A 27,742-nucleotide genomic window follows, 5' to 3' on the forward strand; every position below is an offset into this window, starting at 1 on the left:
CCATTACAGTTGACGAAAGATACATAACAGTGTATCATACTTGTTTGAGTTTGCATTTTCACTGTAAAGACACGCTGGTATGTTTGTAATAAGCCTAATCCGTCTTCATTTGTGTTTGAACTTGCTGAACTCCATTTTCAAATTCAAGCTCCACTGATTCACACATTAGAAAGCCTGGATGATTGCCATTCCTAATTCACTCAGCTTTTCCATTCATGGTCCCCATTTTAAGCTGCTTTTTTTTTTTTAGCATGATCTCAGTCAGGTATAAAAACAATCCTTTTTCACGTTAACATCTGGGCTTTTGATGGACCTCTTACTACCTGTCAGAAATGCAGAGAAGTGGAGTGTATATTTTCAGAGATGGGGGGTGTGGTGCACTCATCTGTCTATGACTATCTATTGTTTTCCTGTCAGCACTGAATCAACACAGTTGACTTAGTATGGGTGTTTATATACACAAGCATGTATATGTATTCTCTCTCACTGATGCATCTGGGGTTAGGCAGTCAGTCGCTCACATTTAAAGCTGCTCTGAAGGTCACCAGTGAACACTGAGCTGCTTGACCTTGACCGGGGCGTGTTAAACCACTCAGAGTTGTTGTTATATGAGAGAAAAAGGAAAGAGAAGATACAAGGGAGAGGGGCAGATTTTAAAGGAAGACAAAAAGAAAGGTACAGTGCATTGAAGAGAAAATATAAATCAATAATAGGGAGAGTAACCTGGTGGCTGAGGTCAAAATTAATTAAAGAGAAAGACCTTTTGTGGTTATTGGCCGTCTAAGGACAAAATATCAGACATATCTTAGAGTGGATGGCAGAGGGTAGATCGCCTGCTATGTTTGTTTTGGAGTGTTAAAGGAACAATACTGTCTCTATTCTCCTCCTCTCCTAAAGAGGAATTTGGAGTCAGGTTGGTGGCTCAGGAAGATCCAATCATTCCATTGTTATCTGGGAGAACGATGGTGATGTAGTTGTCCTTGAAGACAGAAGGGGGACTGAGAGCACCTGGACAACAGTCCGTTCATTTCACAGTAGTCCAATTGCTGCTCATGACTCGCAGATTAACAAAACTTCATTCGTCAGGGTTTGAAATGAACTTTTTTCCTCAGTGTCCTGTAACTGTCCTGAATTCTACTTTCAACCAGACTTAAAAACCATTTTCCCTAATTGAAGTTCTTATTTTTTTATTCTACATACATACATATTCTATATAGTTGAATAATTTTGTTTTAATGACTTACATCGCTTCATTGACTCACTCTGGTCCACCATGGAAGTTGTCAACACTTTTATTTCAAACACTATGCATGCATAGTTTAACATAACATTCAGTTCAATTTGCTTTGAGTTCATATGTACATCAATCTCATCATTATCTACTTACTGCCGCCCCCCCTAAAGGAGGTTTTCTTAACAAGATCAAATGCACAAAATGACTGCAGTGTTTTAAAATAAAATGCTCCGTTATCACATCAAATGTTGTCAGTGTTTTTGTGTTATTATTTTTGCAGTATCCACTGCGTGCTGGAAAAATGTCAAAAGGTGCATTTATAAACTTATTTATGAAATTATTTATGAATGATGATTTTTTATCACTCTTTATTTACACTTGAGTCGTTATTTCCCCGTATCAATAATCTTTCCATTTTATTCTAAATTGTAAAGTCTGTTTCAGTATGAGCACTATAAAATGAATCATTGTTTATTCTTCCGACATTTAATAATGATGACTGAGATATCACCACGATGATGGTTATTTAATCTTTAAGTTAGGTTATTGTGCTGATTTAAATGTGCAGTTGTGCATAATGGTAGCGTGTTAACAGTAATGACAGCTGTTTTCATGCTGTTGGAGAAAATCTGTAAAATAAATTGCACTTCTTCTTTGACATTCTCCTGTCTCCTATATCTCATGTCATTATTACACATAATAATAATAAATAGTATTAATAATAATAATAACTTGATACTAGCTTCAAGTGCTAGCTAAGCTGGCTAACTTACTGGAGTGTTGGATAGATGATGTGGATGAGACTGGGAGCCGTTGGAGGAAGATACATGTCTTCATGGTTTTGGCTGTCACTGTGGCTTTCTTTGGGAGGCTCACCTGCTTTATCATTATTTTCCAGCCATTTCAACATTTTTGACTGTGGGCTTTTTGCTATATCAGGAGCTGACTGTATTTGCACCAACAGGTGATACACCATATGTGGTGACCCATTAGATTCTGTGACCTACAGTGTTGATTAGGTTGGTTTAGGCATGAGGAGTGAGATGAATATCAAGGCAGCTCACAGAATGTGATGGGTCACCAAATATGGTGTGACACCTGCAATGATGGCGTCATGGTGGAGATTATGCGCCAGGCTACAAACTGTTGAATTTTCACTGTTAATATGTCACTTTATTACGTTTTAACTTTTTCAGGCAAGAGAGTAGCCATTTAGAGTCACATATGTGGTCAGTTTTTCCAAATAACACCTATTTCAAAATTTGCTCTACTGTTCCAGAATTGTCCCAGACACTGTATTGTTGTGTCCTGGGTGTTATTTTTACTATCCCCAGGACAACGGGACATCCCTAAGTTCAAGCACTGCAGTGAATTACGAATGAGGTGGCCAGTTCATACCATAATGGGGAGGGTGGGTGAGTGAGTTTAATATTTTTGTCATTTTTCAGATGTTGGAATTACTGGAGTAAAATTTGGAGGAGATTTGTGCCAGTTTGGAAATAGATCAGTAGGGAAGGGGGATGAAATATTTAAACCAGGACATGGAGATGTGAGAAGGACTCCTGTGGACTGAAGGACTGTGTTTGCTCATGTAACTGTTGAGCATTAAGAGTGGATATCAATTTACCCGTCATCCATATAAAGACCTGGGCAGCTACTCAGGTCTCTGCTGCAATCCAGTCCAGTGAATTTGGGGTAAATGCCTCAGCACACAGATTTTAAGTAATGAAGGGACTCATGGAAAGTGCCATTATAGCTCAGAACTGCATGTGTCCCTTCTCCAGCTGGCTTAAATGCTGACGCATATAAATGTCCATGTATGCAATTAAATTGTGAAATGCCGTTTCAGTTTAAGTTATTGGTTTGTTCATTCCTCTAGTCTTGGGCACGACGCGTGCTAGGGCTGTCTGTCACTTTAACTTTATGACTGGTGAGGGAGGCGGCTGGTGAAGACAGGGCGTTATGTAGGAATAGAGGAAAGGAGTGACGAGGGAGACCAGCAATGCTCAAGCTGGTGGCCTTATTCTGTCATAGGGTTTGGCTGGACAGTGAACTGCAGTCTGACATCATCTCTTGAGGAAAATTAAGTGACAACATCAACAACAAAGTGTCTTTTGTTATGATGAGACCCTACAGATTTATAGACCATCTGTTGCCCCCATCGAGCCTGCAATCTATCAACTCATGCCAGTTCTTAGCTCTTGGTTAATCTTAAAACAATGACAGTCATTTAATAGTGCTCTTTTGACATGGTCTGACTTTGCAGATACTGCTGCCACATCTAAGTTAAAGAGGTCAAATAAAATTATGGTTGTGATCAAAAAGTTGAGCTAATAATCTCTATAAACCCCATTTTGTCACAAATTTATAACATGCTCATTAAATATGAGTCAAACAGTTGTGTGGCACATGCACTTACAATGCACATGCATATCAAACACACACACGCAAATAAAACCAGTGTCTTCACCATGTGAATACAATTGACAACTCATTTGTTTGCTTCCAATCCTAGCATATGATACAGATCCAAACTGAGACTGCATTCATTCTCAACTCTGTGCTGAATGTGTTCACAGGCCAGGTTAAACCCAGAGGCATAACTTTTGTCTTTAGAAATCAAACATTTGTATATATTGGTGGTGTCATAAAAATTTCCAGCCGTAAGTAAAAGTGGAAGAAGGAACTAAACCACACAGCAGTCAAGGACTCTGCTGACAAGCCTCAGTATATGTTTGGAGGCAGTTCTGTGCACTAACCTGGCTCAGGCCAGTGTAATTTGGATTACTGTCAGCATGGTCTTTGTTGTTGTGGTTGGTGAAAATCAGACTCCTCAGCAACATCAAGTGGGGAGAAATCATATTAAGCAGAGAGTTGTCCTTAGTGCCCATTCATTGAGGAAACAGTGGAGTGCAATCAGTGATATTTAATAGAGTACACATGCATGTGCATATTTGTAGGTGTTTACCTTGCACATGTCTCCCTACTGACAGTAGAAACAATCTCATGTTTCAAGGCCAAGATAGTTTAATTCAAAATATAATGTGTGTGTGGCCTTGGCTAATTCACTTTCTCTCTATGTCTATGCACTTGCACAGCTCCTGTTCTATAGGAGTAAGTGTATATTCATGAATGTGTGTTATCTCTGGTATCAATAGTTGGTAACACTGACATCAGCTACAATAACAGCCTGTGGCAAAATAATACGTTTGGTGGAAAATGAGGACTTGTAGTATCAAAGTCAGGGTGTGTGTTTGATTTGGACGTTTTTCAATTCCATATCTGTCACACATGAGGCATTTGTATCTGTTGCAGAACTGCTGTATCCATTACAGCTTTCAGCTTGTAATCACAAGTAATCTTTTGACACAGAGCTGGGTTTATGCGCTGACTTTGATTACAGAGGTCAGTCAAGAGAAGAGAGTATAGTATGCACCTTTTTCAGTTGGACTGTAACCTCTGTCAGTCATTGTGCATGCGTTTAAATAGTTGTAATGGCTTGTAGATGTACCATATATGTTGCATACTGTGCTGTGCTTCATTCAAATGTGTCTGAAGTTTTGGCTTGTGTGTATGTGAGAGAGTCATGATGGGCATTTGGTGACATATCTAAACAGACCTGACATCAAGGCCTCAGCAGTCATCAGAGGTGCATCTCTCAGACAAGCTGAAGTGTCAACCTTTGAAGATTATGACATGCAATGCAATAACATGGCTCTTTTTCTGTGTTGTTATTACAGTTTTGTTTGGAGTATTGGGGCTCTGCACATGGAAGCTATTACCCTGAGGGCTTAGTAGTGCTTTTCCATAGAGAGAAAGGGGGCTGGAGACCATCTATGCATTATGCCTACGGGCTTATTTTTTCCCTGAAGCCCCCTGTCTTCTCTGTTGAGATGAGGAAGGCCTGGTTTCCTTTTGAGGCTAACCATAAAGAGTGTGAAACCTGGCCCACAAGAAGTCATGCATAGTCTTAAAAGAGAATTAGGGTCTGTGAAAAGAGGTTGCAGGGTAGTTACGTGCATTTTTATGCATTCTTGGAGTTTAAAGTACCTAGGACCCGTGCCATGTTCTTTGCACGATTAAGACTGAGGTAGGCTGCCATTCCTCCACCAATGTAACTTCAACCCACAGATGAGCAAAGTCCAATTCTTTCTGTCACTTCCTTTGCACAGCATCTCATCATCATCTCATCGCTAGCTGGACTTCACACTTAAATTGATATCCAGTATTGGCATGATGGAACATCTCCCATCTCTTGCCTCCCAATTAAGAACCATCTGTGTTCTTCCTTGCCTATCCAAAGATGATCAGCCCAGCTTTGCCTGCTTGCTGCAATTGGTGGTCCAGACTCAGTGAGCCTGTAAAGGAGAGGAGAGTCATAGGAAGCCCATCTGGACTCCATCAGGACTAGGTAAACAGAGCCAGATCCTACATGGAGCTGTTGAGCCAGACCTTGGCTCCCACCCACTATCACAAAAGACTCAGGCAATGGCTCAAGATACAAAATGATACGCACATTGTCATTAACTCAAACCGTGTGCAAAAATGCAAATCTGCTCGAAGCTTGCTGCACAAACTCTTAGTATTCTGGCATTTTGGTTTAATCCACCAGTACAGCAGTGGAGAACAGAGTTGTAAATCCTCTCCAGGGCCAGGTCAAGTGTTTTTCTTTCATTTTTTTGTGATCCATTAAAATGGTTTTAATAATGTCTGATGCTTTACTGGCCTATATCTTTGTTAACTTCCTCCTGCACCTACTGTACCACTCACTAACAGGTGCTATCACCACTCTGCCTCAAATAGAAGTTTTTTTTTGGGTGAAGTATTTGTCAAAGAGAAAGAGGTAGACCTACAAAGTGAGACAGAGTGAAAAAGGTTCTTACTGCACATGAAATTAATTTTTGATAAATGTAGTAAATGATAAATGCAGAGTAGAGAATAAGGAAATGACTTTTTTTAAACTCTTATTTATTCAGGGGATTTTCTCTGACAGCAATGCTCTCTTTTTCAGGAACGCCCTAATCAAATTCACACAGTTACACATTCATACCTGGAAGCTGCCCAGTACAATCACAGTCTGATCTGCCGGCTACTGAGCAGCTCCACTGGAGCAGTTAGGGTTAAGGGCCTTGCTCAAGGGTACCTCAGTGGTGGTAATGAGGGAGGGGGAAGCGCTGCTTTTTCCCCACCCATATTTATCTTGCTAGTCTGGGGATTGAACCAGCAACCTTCCACTCACAAGCTTACTTCTCTTAACATTTGGGCCTTTTTTTCACTTAAAGATGAAAAACGGCAATATATCACAGATTATTTTTGCACCCACAAAACAACATGACATATCATACAGGAAAGGGCTTTGCATGCTCTTATTTGACCTTGTAACAACCAATGTGTGTTTTATTGGAATTTCTCTACTGTGTGACTCCACCTGGATCTCTGTGTAGCTTACAGTAAGCTTTGAAGTTATGTAAAAAGGACGCTGAAAACAGCAGATGAGGTAAAACAGCAAGTTTCCACTCGTGTTCGGATCATACCCCTCTCTCTACAAGACTGCAGTCACAAAAACAACAGCCCTGTTCCTTCACTGCTCCATCTCCCAGCAGCCAGTCAGCACTGTGTATTTCTTCCTGCTAGCATATATGCTAGCATATATCACTCATCCACCTTTACTTCATGTTCCAGCATCAACGTTAATGGTTGTGGACCTAACACGACCTTATTGTCACACACTACAAGATCGGATCGCTCCAATAGCACAGTGTGAACTCTGTACTTCACTACTTTAGTGTGATATTGACTTGAGATATTATTCTATCTTTCAAATGGAGAGATTAACTGTTCTGGCCTTGTGCTCACTGCACATTTGATCTTTTGTTCTATGTGGTGATCAGCCTTGGAAAGAGGACTAGTGGCCATAAAGAAGCTAACTGCTCTGCGTCCTGTTTCTGGAGAGATTTATTGTAATAATCAGGTTGTAAGCGGTCATGGACAGGGCAGCTACATATGGAAATATGCAATAGTAATAATGATAATAGGCCTCGTTTATAAACACTGGCATTTGGCCTAGTCTCTCATTAAAATGAATAGGTCCGTGTTGCAGACATCATCAGTGCTCCACAGTTGGAGATGGAGGATGGTTTGGATTGTAGAGTAGGAGCTCTTATCTGGAGAACGCTGCTTTTTGGTAAGCTCTTCCACTGGGATCCCGCTTCCAGACAGTTTCATTGGAAACAGTTTGGGGTTAGTGGCTGATTCAAGCATAGCTGGCCTCTGCATGTTCCCCTGCTACATAGGGTTTCTGAACCTCAAGTCAGACTGCTTTAATCTTCGCAGTAATATGTAACTGGAAAGCATAACCACTGCAAACCACTGCAAAACTCAATTTATTTATGTCTTTGAATACTACTGGAGAGAAAGTCTTGATCTATTCCCCACTACCTTTCTTGGCAAGGAAATATCTCTCCCGTGTCTTCTATGATTCCTGTGTTTGAAACTATTGTAGCTGCTATTGGATTCAAACCATGTACGATTCTCCAAAACTCTAGATTCTGTTCAGTCAATTTCTTTTACATGGAGTGCCAATGTTTTTAAAATTCCCGCTTTCTACAATATTTGCACATTGCAATTAGGGTATGGTTAAGAGAAGAGTGTTGTTATGGCAAATAAACTATTAAGGTATGGTCAAGGTTAAGCAGCTAAAACACTTGGTGAAGGTTAGTGAAAGACTGTGGTTACTGTTAACAAAAATGTGAATGTTCATTGCAGGTTTATGATAGGACGCAAACTCTGGTCTCCTGTGTTAAATTCATCCATCCACCACTCGGACCTCAACACCCTTACTTCCTGCCTCGCTACATAAAGGGCACTCTACCTCCTACATTGGCACTGGACGTAATTTGTGAGGTATGCATGTGATTTCTAGGGATACTGTAACTGCAGTCCTTACTTTCACTTAGCCATAGCAGGAAAGATGGACGCTGACCTAAATAAGAGTTACATTCCAGACCTATCCAGTCCTAGTATCTCATCTCCCAAGCAGATGCAGGTTTTTACATTAAGACAGGAATTTGGAAAGAGTGCTGACAGTTTAGATTATAAGTATAGGAAAGGTGAAAAATGTGGAAGAGACAAAGAATCAGAGAGAATGAGTGCAAGAGAGATGTTGTCTGGCTGTGGATGTGTGCATATGTCCATATGTGTGTATTTAATTTTTCGGTGCTATGAGGATTCCATTACCTTTAAGCAGAGAGAGCATTATGTTGCTTATGAACACCATGTGTCGGTCTTCCTTGTGTACATGGGAAACGTTTATTAGATCTTGCCTGCTGAAAATGAAGACTGCACCACATGTAGGTCTGCCATTGTTTGAAATTGACCAAAACTGAGTCTGCCAGCGTTTCTGTTCACCAGCATGTGAAGGTTCACTCCTGCTGTGAGGCAGTGTATAGATACTATGTCTGATGCAAACTTTACCCACACACTGCTGGATGTTTTCAGTTTTGTGAGGTGGATTATTGTTTTTTATTAAGAGCAGATGCATTTGCTAGGATTGGGTTTGGCCCAGCTTCAAGGTGGCTTCAAATGGGATCTGCTTGATTTTGGACACAAAGCAGTATGTTTCACATGAGGTTAGCACCTTCAGTTAACCCAACCTCATAATGGGTTATTTTATGCCCCTTTAGGCCAACTAAGTGGTACCGTACTGTATGAGATGGCAGAGAAAAAGAGGGCAGTGAAAATATTCAACCTTGTCCTCATGTCTTAAACAACGCAGATTAACTCTGACATTTATAAAGAAATATGGATCAATAGGTCAATAATTATCTCAGGAGAGTGATGACTGGTTACGCCTTTATTATAGAGCAAGAGAGATGTAGATTTAAACAAAGCTGCAGTATGGCTTTGTGGATGATTTATATTTAACCCATTCAAAATAATTACTTGCTTCATCCCAGCAGCAGGTAAACCTCTTATGTATACGTGAAAAGTGATAAGTCTTGGAAACCCACCCCATAATTTGAGCACGTAAGTCATCTTAAGTGCACCATAAGCCTCTGTCCCTCACCACATTCCTGTGCCACCCAGACTCCAAATTACTGTAAACTAAACCAAAGCCACACCATGGCAACGGAAGGGTGTCAATTTGGACAGGAAAGAATTTATTTGAACGTGACTAGAGTTTCTCTGGCTCAGCTCCCTGGTGGGGATGTGGAGAGGGTCTGTCTCTGGTTACTCTGTCCCTTGACGTATATGCCACATGCACCCCAAACAATAAGCGATTCATCCATCTCTCTGTCTGTCTACGGCAACAGCCAGGGGAGGCCGCTAGGAATGAAAAACACTTCAACCCTCTTCTAAATGAGAATACACATATAGTTGTACATTGCATGCACACATAAAACATCTACAATCAAGATGACTGTGCAATCTACAATAAATAGAAGTGTTATACACATGGAATAACAGAGAGATGCAAATTTTGTATTAAAATGAGTGTAATCCAGAAAAAGTCATCAACTCGGAGCACTTCACGAATGATTTAGAAAGAAAACTGAGTCTTTATCCTGTTGTGTGAGTGTAATCTTATATCTAATGATATGCTGATCTAATCTGCCAGATCTGCTGGTATCGTGACCAATACTGAGCCTGTTAACCAAACTGGATATCAGCCCAATGAGACCAATTCACATCAAACACTATTTTTTTCATCAATTACAATAAGTGCACAGTTTCTGCTATCAGTTACATTCATGCCACTTAGTTTTTATCACCACAGTAATCCCTGGCCTCAAGTTACCTTAGATTAAAATGATCCCAATGAGTTCCACCCAATGAGCTTTACAGATTTTAAAGTTTGTGAAAAACAAAGCACTGGCATTGGATCAGTAATCAGTATTGGTACATACCCTGTGTTGAGGTATTGGAATTGGTAGAGAAAAAGTTAGATCTGTACATTTATATATGAGTAATACCTTCACTCTCCACCTGAATACCTGATATGACCTTAGCTGACTGATTCTTATCAGTCTCATATTTCTGTGTCTCTGCTCTCAGAAATATTTGGGAGGCCCTGCGATGGAGCTGTGACCCAAAATGTCATGCCCTTCAAACGAGCAAAGCAGGTACGTTTGTTATTTCTGTTCCACAGCCTACTAGCATGACACACATACACGCACCGTGAAGTTGTTTTTTTACTTAGGTAGCATAGAGAAGTAATTGATTCACAGCATCTTGTATGGACACATACTGTAGGTTCTGTGGACGCCAGGGCAGCTGGCTCAGGCCACACTTCAGAATAATATTCCTATAGTGGGGTGATGTGTGTGAACCCTACAGGACAGTCCCCCCTTTTTCTCTTTTTCTTCCCTCCCCCAGTTCCTCTTCCCCAGCCCAGTCCAGAGAGCGGAGGTGATGATGGGCCCCATAGTTCCCCAGTAGGCCTCTCTTACTGGTCTCACTCTGAATGGGTGTCTGTTCCCTGACATCTCCATCTCTCATCACCACCCCATCAATCCCGTGCCTCTGTGACCATCCCCGCAGAGACAGGGCTCCACTTTGTCCCAAAACCCACCCCACTTCCCCACTAGTCCCCCTGCCTCATAGCCCCCCACTGTGCATGGGGCGTGACAGCTACCTGACAGCATAGGCCCCTAAATGACAGAAATCTTAACCAAAGCCTCCCTCTATCCCCCAATGCTTTAAAACACCAATGCCCCCTACCCATGAGGAAAACATCCCCCCAACATATCCAAATACCACGTGTCTGTCCATGAGTGAGAGACCATCCCCACTCTGTATATCCATAATGGAGGCCCTCTACCTTGCTTTCATCCACATCAAGGTCCCCTGACCCAGTAAACGCCTGCAGGATCAAGGCCTCCTTAGGGAATAGAGGTGGATGTTATCATAGCATTCCAGCCCATGTGAAAGTATGCCAATTAGCATAGCTGGAGAATGTTGTTTTGCTAGTCTCTCTCACCAAGACCCCTTCCAAATGGCAGGCAGGGCCCATGTGGCTGGCTTCTAGCTGTCACTGGAGGTGCTATTGATGCTGAAAATTGATATTTTCTGTTGTAGCCACTCCTGAATTTATTACACAATATAGAAGAAATATGAATGTACACATTACACAGTAGGTGGCATATGACCAATCCTTTCAAATATGACCGGTATGCCTCAGCAACAAGTTGCTATTCTTACACTTCTGCAATAACTTTTCCCAGTGTTCCTTGGCTCTGTGGTGTTGGTGAACACACTCTAAGTTAAGCAGTGTGGCGATGATCCCACAGTGTGTGTGTGAGTGTATGTGTATGTATTCACTTTTCACATATTCCAGCGCTCACTTGTACATTCCAGACAGGTTTATTGGGTGTTTGCACTGTAGAGTAAACATGAACTAGGATGCCTGTTTGTATATTTTTCCTGCTGTCTCCTTTGGGAAAAGCAGGTAGATGAGACAAGAAGTGATTTTTTTTAGACAATCTATGGCTTATAGGCCAGACACCCTGCTAAAATTAGGACACATCCATAGTAATTTTTTTTTATTGAGTGGTTCAAAGGACCGGTGATAATGCAGGGAAATATGGCCAACCTTAATTTACAAAAACAAACATTCAGTTACATTTGGCAGTGTGGTCAGATATTGCAGTCCTTTACCTATATTGGTAATTAGTACTGATCACAATTATTTTGGCTGTAGTGTGTGGCTGTGTTAATTTTGGCACCTCATTTTGATTTAGTTTTAGTCTAATTCATAGGAAAATGCATAGTCATTTTAATTTTAGTCTCATTTTTGTCATGAATTTTAATTTTTTATGCCTTCTAAGCATTTTTGAGGCTACAGCTGCCACCATGTTTGTTGTGTGCAGTTACCATGGCCACAGGTGTTGTTCTCGTCTATCTTGAGGTCAGTGGAAAGGGCACTGTTTCCTTTTTCACACACACTGCCCATGTCACTCAGCTCTGCAGACTGACTCTCCTCAGTAAATCCAGTTGTCATTTTTAAACTCTGGCTGTTTGAACAGGACTGCTGTCTCTCTGCTGCTTCTTCCCACCTAGCATTATCACAGCCATCTGTGCTCTCCACTGCAGAGCAGCTGATCATTCATATGATATATGATATATAATGTTACATTAACATACCTTTATAAATGTCACTGTGCTGGCCTGCATGTTTGAATTGCTTGTCTCAGCTGTTTTTTTGACACTTCTTAATTCTCAGTGGACCGAAGATGAATTTAGTCCATAAATCAATCGTCAGATAATAATACTGAGAGAGACATAACATTACTGAAAGCAAGATGTTTCTTGTTAATGGTAGTCCAACAGGTCATGCAGCCAAATCAACTTCTGAACAAGAGATATTTTAGGATATTGAGGTTACTGTTTTACTAACCAACAGCAACAGTGTGATACCACAGATGCATGTAGGTCATTGAATAAGACTTTGCATTTAAACTTTTGATGTAAGAGCCAACATTTTTTGGTGGAGTCTGCTGAGATTTAAATGAAGAGGAGCAGACAGTGAAGTTCACAATGTGCACTAGAACTCTACTCAACCACATGCCCTAACCTCAAACAATGTGCTGTAATTCAAAAGCATTGTTTCAGACACAAGGCACACTCTTAACGCTGGCTCCGAATCCAAACTGACCACGATACCAAATGCCTTTAGCTCCCTCAGAGATACAGTACATGCCTCCGTCCAATTCCAGCACAAACTCTTCCTACACCAAATAACCACTTGAGTACATTTGCAGTATACTTTGACTCTGACGAGAACCTCTCCTCTCCCACACTTTCCATTGAATGCTCCTCCTGTAGGCGGAATAAAATCCGGCATTCCCATCTCGTAGGGATTTAATGTCTTATTGTAGACAAACCTTCTCATGAATTTAATTTCTTGGCAGAACGGGTTGTAACTAAAAAGGAACCTCCACTTTTAGTGTTGTGTTTTATGTTTCAGTGCCTGACAAACAGTTCTGACTTGGCAGGACTAAGTCATTATGTCCAGTAGCCAGGAGGGGGCTGGAAGGGGTTAGAGGGGAATGTCAGGTAAATGGGTGTTTGCCATGATTGAGTTGAATAGCGGTCTCCATCGCCAGAGAGTGCCTTAAAACACACCACTGCTGCAGTGCTATGGTGTGTCATATGACGTGCGTCAAGTGCCGTCCCTTGCACCAATAGAAAGCGTTGCGCTGTAGCGCGTCAATATAGTAGTTGGATGTAACTCTAGTTCTATGAGTAAAGTGCAAGACAACGAAATGGCATGGGTGAGTTGACTATTGTAGTTGTCTATTTTTGATTAATAACTTGAAAAAATAATATGATACAGGCAGTGAAATCGTTAAAACTACAGTGAAAAGCAAGCAACAAACTAATAAATAATATCTGTAGTTGGGCCAACACTGTATTGAAGTACAACAACAGCTTTTTCTCTGGAAAAAGGCTGGAAATAGGACAGTGCTGTTGGGCCACGTGTTGATGCGCGCCGGCACACGCCTAGCTGCCACCAGTGTGGGGGTTGTATGTTGAAAATAATAGGGCTGGTGTGTTTTGGCCTGTAGTCCAACAAGAATGTGATACCACTGCTCTGCTCTCTATAAATCAATGGACTAGCTGGTTTGGACCACAAGAGAGCATTTTGTGAGTCCATAGCCTGGTGATTTGTTTTTAAGTAGTGCTACGTTTAAGTATTTTCTAACAAGAGCTCAGACTTCTATTTCTACTACTCAGTTATAAAACTACCACTACTATTAATGATAATAATTTTACATGTGTAAGCTCCCATATCTGTCAGGGAAATCTTAGTGTCATATGCATCTGGATTTTCATTCACTCTGCCCCCGAATCACTAGGGACGTGTGGTTTAACGTTGTGTAGGTTCCTGGCTCTCTAGTTCTGCTGGCAGAGGGATATATGATAGGATAGGTTTTGGTGTGGCTGATATTGGTGTTTGTGTTTCTGTCCTGACTGCTGTGATGTTTTTTGTTCCTGCAGAAGTGTGATTTGGCCTCGGGCTGTCATGACTACTGGTTTCAAGAGGGATGTCGGTTTGGATTACAGCATGATCTTGATTTAGGATCCTGATGCTTCCTGCAGATTGACTGTACACATAAACAGCTCATCATATGACTGAATATCTATCTGACCCTGTGAACTCTATGATTGAAAATGCTATGTATCAACCGTGGATTACTTTAGATATTTGTTTTGACTTGCATGTCTTGCCAATTTAGGATCTGCTTAAACATGATAACCATGACAGTGGAGGATATACAATATGTTGACATTGTCAACTGAATTGCATTTGAATGAAAGAGGCTCAAATAAATGAGCTTTTTAGCGTAGTTTTTAAAAAAATATGCTGAAAAACATCAAATTTCATATGTTATTTGAATCTTGAACTATTTTTTCCCTCTGTGGCTTGGATTCATAATCATGATCATCATCTACAGTACAAGCAGGTGATATTTTCATTTAACTTTTAGTCAGGACTGTAGCCTGTAGAGTGATTGTTTAATGGGCTTTAATAATGTCAAATAATGTCAAAACATCACCGGCCTGTGGGAGAAATACGTCTGATAACCTGCAGCAAAGCCTAGACTGAATAAGCTTTGTGAAAACTTCTCCAGCCTTTTTAGTCCTGAGGGTGAATAATAAGGCTTCTTATCATAATTAATATGGATTATGTGGCAAAAACAAAGTTATAATAGGGTACTTCTGCCAAAATAATAGCCTGAAGTTGTTACTTTGCAGTTATAATGGGTTTCTTTTCTTCTTATTGATTGGCAACCCTGAGTCTACATATTTAGAGCTGTGCTCTCAATGTGTTTACAATTAGGTCTGTAAACCTTAAAGAAATACTTGCATGTTAGCTGTGCAATGAAGCAGTGTTAAAGACTTTTGGGTCACTACTAGGGCTTGGAACCAGTGTTCTTTATGCAGGTGGGACTGCAGTACACCAGCGTCTGATACCCAGATGGATAATAATTCAGAAAAAGGCTGGACTTGTACCTAATTAGAAACAGAAATAACAATATGTCATGCTGGTTTCAACAAATTAGGGGACTGGGATCATCCAGTTATGTCTCAGTCCAGCTGATAGGCCATATCTTTAGGATCACTTGAAGAGGATTGGATTTTTCTCATGGCTCCCGTTCAGGTCAACACTCATCACATGCACTTGGGACAGTGATTTATCAGGGACAAAACTGAAACCCAACCCTCTAAGTGAGTTTTACAGTGTAGACAGCATTTCAGGTTGTGCACATAACTGTAATCCCTTACGTAAAAGTTTGGCTCATAGATTTTATCCTAATGACACTACCAGTGTTTTTCGTTGTTCCTTTTGTAACGTTTAGTTTCTAAACCTGTTGCCGTGGCGGCACTTTGTTTTTCTTGGCTATGTGTGAGTGTAAGACTGCCTGGTTTTGTGTCTGTGCCAGTGTATTTGTGTGCAAATGACAGAGATAGATGGATAGAAACAAAACAAAAGAGAATCTGTGTGTGCCAGAAAGAAAATGTGGAGTTAATCACAAGACTTGCTCATTGAGATACAGTCTGCTTTTCATTGCCCCTCAAAAACCTTCCCCCATAATCACTGCTCTGTCTTCATATAAACCTGTGACTAAAACCAACCATCACAAGGGTGTCTGGGTTTACAGGACACATGACAGCCAAACTTCAGCTTGATGACTCAAAGCCAAAACCATTCATTTATTTCCTTTAAATCCGTTAAACTCCCCCATCGACTCATTTTCAGTAAATATTCACTTTCCTGAAGTGTGGTCTGAAGTTGTGAAACACATTGATAATCTCGTTTTGAAACCAGGTCAGACTTCTGATTTTAAGTCTGGCCTTTGTTTGACATTTGGGAGCACCTGCAGTACCATGAAATTGGAGTGACATCCATGAAATCATTTGGAACTGAAAGAAATCACTCAGTGAAAAGTGGTGTATTGAATGCTTTTTTTCAGTAACACTTCATTTGGATAGTTTTAAGTCCACACTCAACTAAATGGTGACAAAAAATGGATGTTCAACAAAGTGTCATTTGCCTTTTTGGTACATCTCTACAGACTCAAGTGATCCTCATAAGCTTGTGGGGACAGATTACATGAAAGTGGTTCAACTGTCAATGGCATAGCATACAGTACCATTAGCTCTGGCGGCTTTGCTGCAATTCACTTCTTGTCCATGTTCACTTTTCTAAAAATATGTACTGCCAAGATGAATGTTTTAACAGCAGTGAGACAGCAGCATTTCCCTGCATGGTTTTACATTGAGCAGACTGGTGTCTGTGTTATGATTGTTAGATCGAAGTTATCACATTCTTTTGGGAAGCAATCAGAAATGTCCTGCATTTCTGCTCTCTACCAGTAAAAGCACAGTCAAAAAAAAGATCAATGATTGTGATACTGAGCTGCAGCTCACTGACTCACAGTGGGCTGGCATGTGGAGTGTTCATACCATATCTGAGAAGTTGCATGTCAGGTTGGCTGGATACCTCTTTCATAGGGTGACCAGATGAGAATGGGTGAAATTCAGGACAGGGGAGTTGGAGGTGGGTGTGGTCATGTGGCCACGGTGGGCCTCCAGTACATTACATTTAGTGTCAACGAACAGTAAAAAAAAGTCAAAACTCAATGCTAAAAAATATTGTTTTTCATGAAGTCAACTGTCTGTCATTAGCAAAAAGAAACACAATGACTATGTTGTATGTATGAGTGTGTAAATCATTATCTGTTACATAAAATTCATTTTTTTTTTTTCATGTCATCAGGATGATTTAATTTCCCTCCGTTAATGTTTTAATTCAACAACGTCGCTGCTATGCATTGTTGTTTATCAATTTGCCGCAATACCGTGCACGGCTAAAAAAAACTACAACAGCCATAATTCATGAAGGCTACGGACAAAACAGTGCCCGTCTGTGGGCAACACCAAAGGGATGCTTCACAATGATCAGTATTTAATGTTTTATTAGGCTAATCAAAAGGTTTAGTCTCAGGTTTAGTCTAATTTTCGGGACAAACAGGACAAGATTCAGGTTTTGGGACAAATGTACGTAATTTGAAACTGTCGCGAATTTTTTGGGACGTCTGATCACCCTCCTCTTTCATATAAACAACACATGGCTCCACTGTCCAAGGCTGCGGTTTAAAGACAATTTGAAATGTTCTATAAAACGTTTGTTGACGAATGAAAGAAGCGAGGCTCTAATCAAGAAACAAAAGACCATGAAAGAGCAGTAAAAAATTATGAATCTCAGAAGTGATGAACAAGCGAACGGCCAAAAAAATAACAACTGCTATCATTCACTCAGCAGTTACGAGTTTGGATGTCTCATGTCAGCACTTCACAAGGGCCTTCTGTGCCAAAAGTGGTCTCATCACTGATCTAAGAAACAAATCAATAACCAAATGAAAAATGTCTTGATGTTTGTGGTCTTCATTGTTCACAATGTAAACATTGTCAAAGAGAACGTTACCTCATTTAACCTCACTTCTTGTTTTTTCCTAACCTCAACCTGACACTATTTCTAAAGTAAACTCTAACTCTTAGATTAATAGTGAATAACTGTAGAGTAATTTAACACAAATACAACTCAGTAGAAGTTTAAATGATGCATTATAATCAATTAATCATGAATAAATAAAAGGAAGTTGGACACCAAAATTTCCTAAGTTATTATTGTTGCGCAGTTCATCAAAACATTCCCAAAGATCTCTGTAGATAAAAAATACTTTGTTTGCACACGCACGCACACACACACACACACACACACACACACAAAGATTATGATCCTTTTGGGGACATTACATAGACTTACATTCATTTCTCTGAGACTTACCCTAACCCTAACCATAACCACTACTTGAACTACTACTACTACTTGAAATTTGTCCCTGAAATTTGTCTCTATTCCATGTATCACTTTATGACAGTTTTATGGCAGATCAGTCCTATATGGTCCTGACTTCATCAGACATCAAAGAGTTGCTGGGGCATGTTGGTTTTCATTCTACCCTCATTACGAAGCCTACTAAAACAGCCAAGAGAATTTCAAGATCAAACTTCTCTCCCCAGTTAAAACAATCATATGTGGAAAAAACTGTGAAAATGAAAGAGGTTAGACTGCAGCACTCTACTCCATGTATTACTGGTCCCACACAAATAAGGGAATGGGCTTCTATTTTGGATCCTCTAAGAGATAATTAAAACTTTCCCGGGGAGTCAGTAGAACGAGATATTTTCTGTTGATTATGGCAGCAAGCTTGCAAAAAGCAAGTAAAGCTAAGAGCTTGTTGACACATATGGTTTATTTCTCTGTGGCCATAGATTGTAAATCACTTAGAATGTCAACCCTTGTCTGGCGCACACGTTACCATTTATTTTTGTTTGCGTGCATGTAACTGCTGCACCTCTTTGTTGCGATACTTATCAGCATGCCGCTGACTCATTCCTCACGGCTGCCTTTGGTTTATGTAAGTGTGAATGGCAGTGATATTGTCAGGGCGTGGGTTGAGAAGCAGAGCAGAGAGAGGACTGGCTGTGTGTGGGTGGATGTGTGGTTGTGATAAAATCCTGAAACCAGGAGCGCAGCACTCGTCCATTTTGGCAGACCTGCAACATTGGAGAGTAGCAGCAGCAGCAGCAGCAGGAGCAGCAGCAGCAGCAGCACAGCCAACCATTATGCCAATCTCTCTTTTTCTCTCTCTCCTGGAAACAGGTCTTTTCCACTCTTTATTAGATCTGATTTATACTTTTTGTAAAGTATTGAACAACGCAGGTTCATGACATTATGCATGCTTTGGCACAGGGTGGATGTAGTGCGAGTACTTAAAGGGGCTAACCAAATAAAAGTGCTGCAAACAGAATGAAGGCAGCAAAAACCTAAAGCTCGTACCGACCTCATGCTTTTATTACCATGCCAGAAAACTGTCTTGAGCCAGCGAGAGACCGTTTCTCATTCAATTACATGTTCCATGTGTGCGTTCCAAGGCTTCATGCACAGGGGCTTCTGAGCAGCCCCAATCTTTCACACACATCCTCATCTCCAACACTCAACTCATTGCCTATCAAAACAGGACTGCACAGTCTGTCTGGCACTTGTGTGTATGTATGTTTTATATGCATGTATGTGTGCACAATGCATATTTCCCACAGTATAAGTTCAGGCATGTGCCATGTTGTTAACCCTCTCTACAGTTCATTGCTGTGCTGTAGGCACTTACCATAGATCTTGTTGAGGTGGAATGTGTACAGGTGTTTGGAGTATACGTCAATCATCAAAACCCTTCTCCAGAGGCAAAAGGGCACGTGAGAGTGCCACATAATAGCAGTGGTTTTGGGTAACCTGGATTCTAGGAGATTCAAGAGTACAAGGAGAAAACACAAGACAATTGCTACTTTTGAGCAAAGCTTTGCTCGCCTTAATTTTTGTCTCTCAACAGTTGTGTAAAGTGCCTCCTCTAATGCCAAAATTCTAACATGGTGTCAGGCTTGTTGCCTTGTAAGAGGTGCTTCTTTGGCTAAATATTTAGTTTGGCCTTGAGTTACTTTGAGTATGTATTGTGTAGCTGTTGACCTGCTGCATAGAGTAAATCTGTTCAGCTCATGAATGGTGTTACTCGACTATTCTTACTGTAGGTGTGTTTATTCATTTTGTGAGTGACTCATAAACACAGCCCTCATACATGACGGACTATGTGTATTGTTATGTTGGCAGCACACATTTTTGTACTCATAGACATTAGGTGCCTTTTATAAAGTATTTTTGGGTATTTGATGCCTTATTATTGAGTCAATACTAAAGAGATGAGAGGAAATGATCACAAGGTTCATGGTCGACCCCTTATTGCAGGATTCTGTAAATTTGAACCATATCATGATGATGCTTTTATGATTACGATATTTCTTTTCCCATCTCTACCATCAGCACCTAGCCAGTTTTTCAGTCAGTATGTTAGCTTTAGAAATCAAATTAAGCGTTAGTGGCTAGTGGAATAAAAACTTAGCTGCTCAGATGACTTGAAGCTGTTGATTTATTTGTTTGTTTAGTGTGTGTCTACGACTACTGGCCACAAAGAAAATTGTCCCACAGGAACAAGAAAGATTTACTTAACAGTTTTATGATGGCTGTTCTTGCTCGGTCCTGTTCTAAATCATCAAAAATTCCATATCAATAGGCCACTTTTATTAACTTGTTCATCTCTGCTGCAGTCTTGTCAAATGTTTATGACTGTTGAAGATTCCACACCCTGTTTGCATGTCCAGAAGTTGCCTGTGAGATAGGACTGCTATAAGAAATGAGTTGTATTTGATTTTTATTAAAATCAGCTTAGGAAAAGGAAGATTGATGGTTTATAATTGTAAATAAAAATGTGATCTCACTTATCTTTACAGTCTGCTATAAAAACCAGTGTACACAATCTGCTAAATTCAATGAAATTATGTTGCTGCTACACTTTGATCTCATCTCATTTTGCCTTTACATCACTAATGGATGACATAAATCTTTTGTTTTACAGCTGCTGAAATTGGTACTGTAGATTTCTGTAAATGACCTGAGGATGACCCAGTTTATTGGCAGCATCTGGCTACAGCTGCATAACATACTTTCCTTTTGTTTCCTTCAGCCCCACGTTTGACCTTCACCTCTCCTGATTTGCCAAAAACCAAAGGCCACACAGGTATGGTTTGAATCTCCACTTACCGAAAAGTTGTTTATGTTTTGCTATCAAATATTCAAGCACAAACCTTTATACAGACCTATACACACACTCACAGATATACACACTCCCCCTCTGCCTGTCTGGTTGTGGTTAAAATGCGGTTATCATTTTAATCCACAGTCCCCCTTTCCCCTACCTCCCACAGTGTGTGAATCCGATGCTGTGATTTTAATTGCTTTATCTTTGCTTTAATTACACGCAAGACTGCTTCACTCTGTGAACCACACTACTGGTTTTCCCTGCAGGATCTGGCAGCTTGTTTATGTATGGATATGAGGTTTATTGGTCTGGACGGTGCACAAACGATAAGGGAGCAGCCATTGATCTGCTCGCAGTGCAGCTCAATCAGGCCGGTAAACAGAGCTGGGCTGAGACAGCAGGATAATGAAACAGAGACTTAGTCCACTTTCTGCTGCTTTGATCCACATTACAGGCCCTGCTGGACCGCAGCATGCTTCTTCATTGGCCCGCCTTCTCCCCCACTTTCACCCTCATTGCTAATTGGTTCTGGTCTTCCCACTTTATTTCTGTTGACTGCAGGACAGTAACCAGAAGATTAGCAAGCAGCGGGCTTGGCCTCGTGCTCTGCAGACTGCGACGCAAGGCTTACACTTGTGTGTTTTCATATGAGGATGTTTGTGAGTGTCTGTGCTTGTGTGTACAGTTTGACTGAGGGCATGCATGCTTGTCTAAGTGTGTGTGTAATGTGAAAAGGCCTTGTTTAGAGAAGTGAGTGAGCACTGGAGGCTTGTCAATCCCCCAGCACTCGGTATCACAGTGGGGCCTTTAAGGCCTCCCTGTTTTCCTGGAAACAGGCAGGCATGCAGGCAGGTTGAGTGTGGTGCAACTGAGAAGTGCTGGGGATTGATAGTGTATAGTAATGCTGGAGCGGGCTTTGCAGTCCTCTGTCCCGTAACTCAGACCATGACTCAGAAGAGCTATTAGTGAGGACAATAAATCAAGGAGTGGGGCTGTTGAGTTTGGTTTAAGCTTCACCATAATTGTGCTCAGCATGATGTCTTCTCACTGGTGAACCCCATCCAGCAGGAAGCTCCGGGCACAGCTACAACACAAGTTGATGTTGGGTAAGCAGAAAGGGAGGACCAGAGGAAAGAGAGGGAGTGCAACACAGACAGTCAGACAGATAGATAGATTATTAAACACCTACAGATATGGAGGTAATACTAAATCTGGCGTGAATGTTTTTGGCTTTTGGATTGGGCCTAAGGGGGAGGATGTGAAGAAGGAGGGTTGGAGCGAGAGCAAGAGAGACGAGAGGGAGGTGTGGAGGCAAGTCTGGGTCTGAGTGGAAACTTGAATGGAGTGGAAACTGGGCTGGAGGCCACTCAGCAGATCCACCTGAATGCTGCCAGAGCAATCAGCTATCAGGAGTTTAGAGAGGGAACCATTTGCCCCCTAAGTAAATTCAGCAGGGGTTTGTAGGGATTTGGCTTGCTTTTTGAGCTCTATTGCGGGGATATTTTGGTAAGTGAAGTCCTCTTGTTTTCTGGAGAGGGTGCCAGAGCCTGTCTGCTTTTTAATGGGATCACAGCAGACACCCCAGGAGCCACCGCCAGGTGAAGTGATTCCGCTCTCCACTTCAGCTGTGTAAACACTCACACACACGCTCAACGCACTCTCCTACCCACCCACACACACACACACACACACACACAAAAACACACGCACATAGACACATGCACTATCACTTCTAATAAAATACTTGCTGGCTCACATCGAGGGAAATGCTCACTTTCCCCTTTTTCTCTCAAATAAAAACAAAGCTCAGTTTTCTGCTTTTGAGAAAGTTCTTGGCCTTGTTAAAAACAATGAGTTGCTTGAAAGATGTAAACAAATTTAACAAGAGCTGGTGTTGTCTTTTCTCAGGCTGGGAACGTTCAAAGGAGCATGACATTGTCCTTCCTCTCTCACCCTCTGCTTTTATATTTCATTTTCTCGTAAATCCTTTATTTAGCTTTCTGTCAACATTAATTGTGTTCGTAACCTTTATTTTCCTCCCTTGTAATTTAGTCTGTCCTGCAATTTTATGAGACCTTGATGTAGTGATATGTATATCTCACATCATTTAGTTTTTCTGAAATGATGGTGAAAATGTTTATACTTAAAAAAAGCATATGGTTATGAACCTTGTTGGAATTTTGGAGCTCAGTTCATTTTAGGACGTTGCTTTACTCAGCCAACGTGGCCTATAGGGTGAGCTTGTGCAAAGAGGAAGGGAGGAAACAGTCGTAGTGGCCAGGCAGTAGCTGTACTGTTAAAGGCATTTGGACTTTAAAGCTCCATTGTTTATGTAACCAAGAGAAAGCCTAGACTCCCTTATGGCCCTTTTGAAAAGCAGATGCCGGAGATTTTTGCCTCTGCATTTTATGGCTTATTTGCTACCAAGGAGATTCTGACATTTTTTATGGGGCATGAATCTTTCCTCACTTTGCACGTGTCAGGCAGAAGTTATCTATAAGGAGTGGCTTAGCTGTTAGTGTAATCATACTCGTGCACAGCTTGCTCTCATTTTGTAGGATGTGAACTGATTATTGTAATGATCTGTCCACTTTAACCCCCTTTTAACCTTTTACGAAGTGGCTTTAACTGCATGATGCATACAGCTGCACTCCACCGTAGGCATCAAACCTGCGACCATGTCATACTCTACTCATTAAGCTACCAAGACTTCTAGCCTATTGTCTGCAAAAAATAAATAAAACATATTTAAGGTGTTTAATTGATGCTCTTTTCCAAAGCAACATACAATGAACAGAATTAGTCCAGTGTGTGTCTCTGTCAGGACATACTGTATGGTTTTAATTTTGAGAAGGTGTAGGATCGAAGTTGTAATGTATTAGTCACTGTTGTCATAGTATGTAGTCACTAAGAAGACAAATATGAAGTGTTTCATATCTAAAGACAGACACACTACACAGGAGTAATACAGTTATTTGCAATGTAAGAGAGTTAAACACTAAATTACAAATCCAGACTAATTTCCAGCCCTGGTGATGATTGCACCGTATCACTTCTCAGCTGTTTTCACTTTACTGTCAAGGCTGCCCAAACTGCAAAAAAACACCCCCTCTTAATAGTCATTTAGTTCCCTATGTAGCCTTCAGGGCTTATTTTTTATTAAATAGGGAAAATATTCTGCCATTTGGGTGAGATAATTCTACTCGCTAAGACAGATCGCTACACTAGTATTTATATGGGAAGGCTGAAACACACACACACACACACACACACACACACACAGACATCGGTCACTGACTGCACTATTGGTCTCTGAGCCACCATGCTGATCTTCTGTAGGAGCAGAGCAGCAATCATCCTGAGCTCGGAGGAGCTATAGTGTTGGCAGAACTTTCATAACCAGATAATGTTGTATAAGGGCTGTGTCAGAGATCCTGCTCAGTGTGTGAGCATATTTTTGTGTGTGTCATGTGTGCAGCCATGGGTTAAATTACAGCTGGAAGGTGTGATGTTTTTAATTAGAACTAACCAGCCATGACTTACAGCTACAGGAGGCAGGTCCAACCTAAGGCGTCAATCTGACAGTGTCTTATGCCAGAACAGACAAACTGGTCCTAATAAGACCACAATGGCCCAAGAGTGAGTTTTTCCACTCTGCCTGATGTGTGGAGATGTGGTATTAACCCCATGGTGTTGAGGTTGGTTTTCTGCAGCATTGGCACGCTTGCATTAATGGTAAGATGGACATTTTAGCATTTGTAGAAAGTTTGTTCCCTATAAAAATCATTTTTGCACAATGGCATACTCCTCGGAAAACAACACGTAATTTTATGGAATATTATCACCTTCATTTGTGCAACCCTTCCACATAAGAAATCAAAAATGTCTGCAGAACACAGAAAACCATGATTCATTAGTTTTGCACTACATGTAGTTTAAAAGAAAACCAGACTTTAAGTTAATGCACAACTTCAATGTTTTAAAAGATTCTTAACTTTCAGGAACTGAGCTGCTTAAATCACTTCTCCAGAATATTTCCTCACAGTGTGATTTCTCTACATTTATTTGTGTTTTCCTTTTGGGTGGTGGCGTTGAAGGTCTTGCAAACTTTCATCAGCATTCAGCATTTTGAGACAACTTGCCAATTCTTGCCCTCCTGGGTTGCATTAGTCCACGTGTTAGTTCAGAGCTCAGCCTTTTATTGACAGTGTCTGGACTCCAGCCTCATCTGTTTGCTCAGCTGGATGACTCAGGCCTCCCCTCGGGATCAGCTGCTGTCCCTCTGTGCCACCAAACCTCAAACATTCACTACTGTTGTGGTCAATGCATGGTCCACATACGCAAGTTAGAGCTGAGGTTTCTGTGCATATAAACTGAATATGTTTTGAATAAAGGGCTTACATTGGTTTGGGTGTGGTCACACACTACATGATATAGTGTACATTAATGTGTACTGTATGTGCATATTTATGAGCTAATGTTCTCACTGGCAGGGTCGGACTGGGTATCAAGTACTTCATCGGTCTGTGGCGTTACTGTAAAGTACCAAAAGCTGGCATCCATCAGATTTTTAACGTTGTTCATTTCTTCTTTGAGTCTTTGTTCCTAATTTTGCTAGTTTTATTTATTTTTTGGTACGATTTTTTAAATTTATCATTATTTAAGTTCTTGTATGACTGCTTGTGCGTAGTATTTGAGAACTTTGGCACTCTTGTTAAATGAAAACATGTTAATCAAAGTAAGGTATTGAAAAAATAATTTGCCACCAGTACTAGTAGTGCTGAAACAATTAGTTGATTAATTGATTAGTCGTACAATATTGAGAATTAGTTAATTGTTTATGTCATTTTCTGGTTGCAGCATGGGCTCTGTGAAACTGTCATGGATAGTTTTTTTTAGAATTTTTTTGTATTTTATAGATTTAACAATTAATTAACTGATTTAAAAAAAAACCCAACAACAACAGATGGACATAAAAGTCCACAACGAAAGTAATTATGGACTTTTATGCTCTAGACACTAGCATTTCAAATGATACTTAGCTCTAGTTTTATGTGGCATACTATAGGCGCAGGATGTGCACAGTTGTTTTAATATAAAGTATACACTATGCATTTGTAGCATGCATGCACATGCATAAACAAAAGTCTTCAACAGTTAAAAAGGTTTTGTGTGATCTGGCTGTAGGTGTAATCCTGCACTCTATTTGCCCTGCCTGATGACCCCTCCTCCAGTGATAGTCTGGGCTTCCCCACTGGCTCACTGGCCCACTGGATTAGCAGTGGAGTGAGCTGGGAGGCAGCTGAGTGATATACTGTGTGTGTAAAAGTAAAGGGCGATAAGTGGAACACAAGCCAACTGCAGTAAAAGCCACAATATATCTGGAAAGACATGTCTTTTATACAGCATATCCATCCTTGGCTTTAGTGGTGTGTGTTTGTGTGTGTGTGTGTTATTCTGTGAGTGTGCACAGACCCAATTCCCTGAGCTGGAGTCTTGCCTTACAGAATGACCCCATGAGCTGATTTACGTTTAGATTTCATTCCATTCATTCTGTAATGCTGGGTGGGTTTCTGTAGGAACTCTTAACCAGTAAATCATCCAATAAAATGTGTGTCATACATGGATGACATTATAAGCTATACATTAAAATATATACATCACTGGCTAGTGGCTACTCAAAGTCTTGCATGAATTAAATGGCTTGGGAAGGGTTTCTCAAAGACAGAGCCATGCATGAACTGAAAACATGCATGTACAAGTTTGTTTGCTTGTGTATGGGCATATCTCACAGTGCATGTGTGTGTGTGTGTGTGTGTGTGTGTGTGTGTGTGTGTGTGTGCGTGAGAGGGAGAAAAACAGCGGTAGCCTAATTTGTAGAGATAGTGCAATCATTAAGCCATGTCTCAGTAATGGAGAGTAATGTGGGATTAGACAGACGTAATGACACGCACCAGTCTGGAATGCTTAAGTAGCAGCAATCAGCGTGGAAAATGGAGTGATATGGAATTTTTTTGACAAGCTTTCATTCATATTCATAAATGGGGATACTAATGTGGAAAATTATGGGATAATAGCTTACTCAGGGAAAATGAGGATATGGTCTAGGAAAATTATCTAACTTATCAAATATGATTGCGTCCCCAAGGATATAAAACTGACCTTAAAGCCCCTAAAAAATAGTCTACTGAATTGTTTTGTGAGTGCGTCCCAGCTCCTTTTTACGCATCCCGTAACAGTTGTGAAAATATCTATAAAATGCAGTTTATGACAAAATGTATATGTGTGAACAGTTGAGGCCTCGTAAACTTGACAGAGGAATAATGTGCTTTCTTGATGTTTCCTTAATCGGACAACAATTAGAGGCTCAGAGATATTGATACGACACAGGACCAAACCTTTGGATGGACATCCATTTTCCATAGTGACGCCATAATCGAATGAGTCTGTGTACAAAACTGGGCCTGCTTATGCCTTAAACGGCTTAAACAGCAGTCGCTGATCATTTCCTTTTCTAAGAGAGAGAGGGCTGAAGCATCAGGGGAGGAGGAGGAAAATGAATGAATGATTTGTGTTTTTCTAGGAACCCCAATTTACCCCCTTGGATTGCTCCTTCTGCCTTCAGACTGTACCCCCCTTAGCTGGGACTCTCAGTGGTCAGGCCACTGTATGCCCCCATGCCGAGACTGACTGGATACATTTATAAATGGAGCTCTCTTCTCCAGCCTTCCACCAATTCTTACTATTACATTTTCATGTCCACTACCGCTTTTCTCCTTCACTTTAACTC

At 40.8% G+C, this 27,742-nt stretch overlaps 1 protein-coding gene across 2 annotated transcripts in view; it reads left to right on the forward strand.

Annotated features, from left to right (window-relative positions):
* The window catches only part of LOC137182847 (zinc finger protein 469), a 198,436-nt gene that overhangs the window by 24,581 nt on the left and 146,113 nt on the right, over positions 1-27,742 (forward strand). Inside the window, exons 2-3 of one of the 2 annotated variants that reach the window (XM_067589378.1) lie at positions 10,289-10,356; positions 20,878-20,931. The gene's annotated coding sequence lies outside the window, so the exon portion shown is untranslated. The remainder of the gene's footprint in view (positions 1-10,288; positions 10,357-20,877; positions 20,932-27,742) is intronic. The other variant, XM_067589379.1, reaches the window with a different exon arrangement.

Source organism: Thunnus thynnus, chromosome 5 (genome assembly GCF_963924715.1).
Source record: "Thunnus thynnus chromosome 5, fThuThy2.1, whole genome shotgun sequence".
NCBI lineage: Eukaryota > Metazoa > Chordata > Actinopteri > Scombriformes > Scombridae > Thunnus > Thunnus thynnus.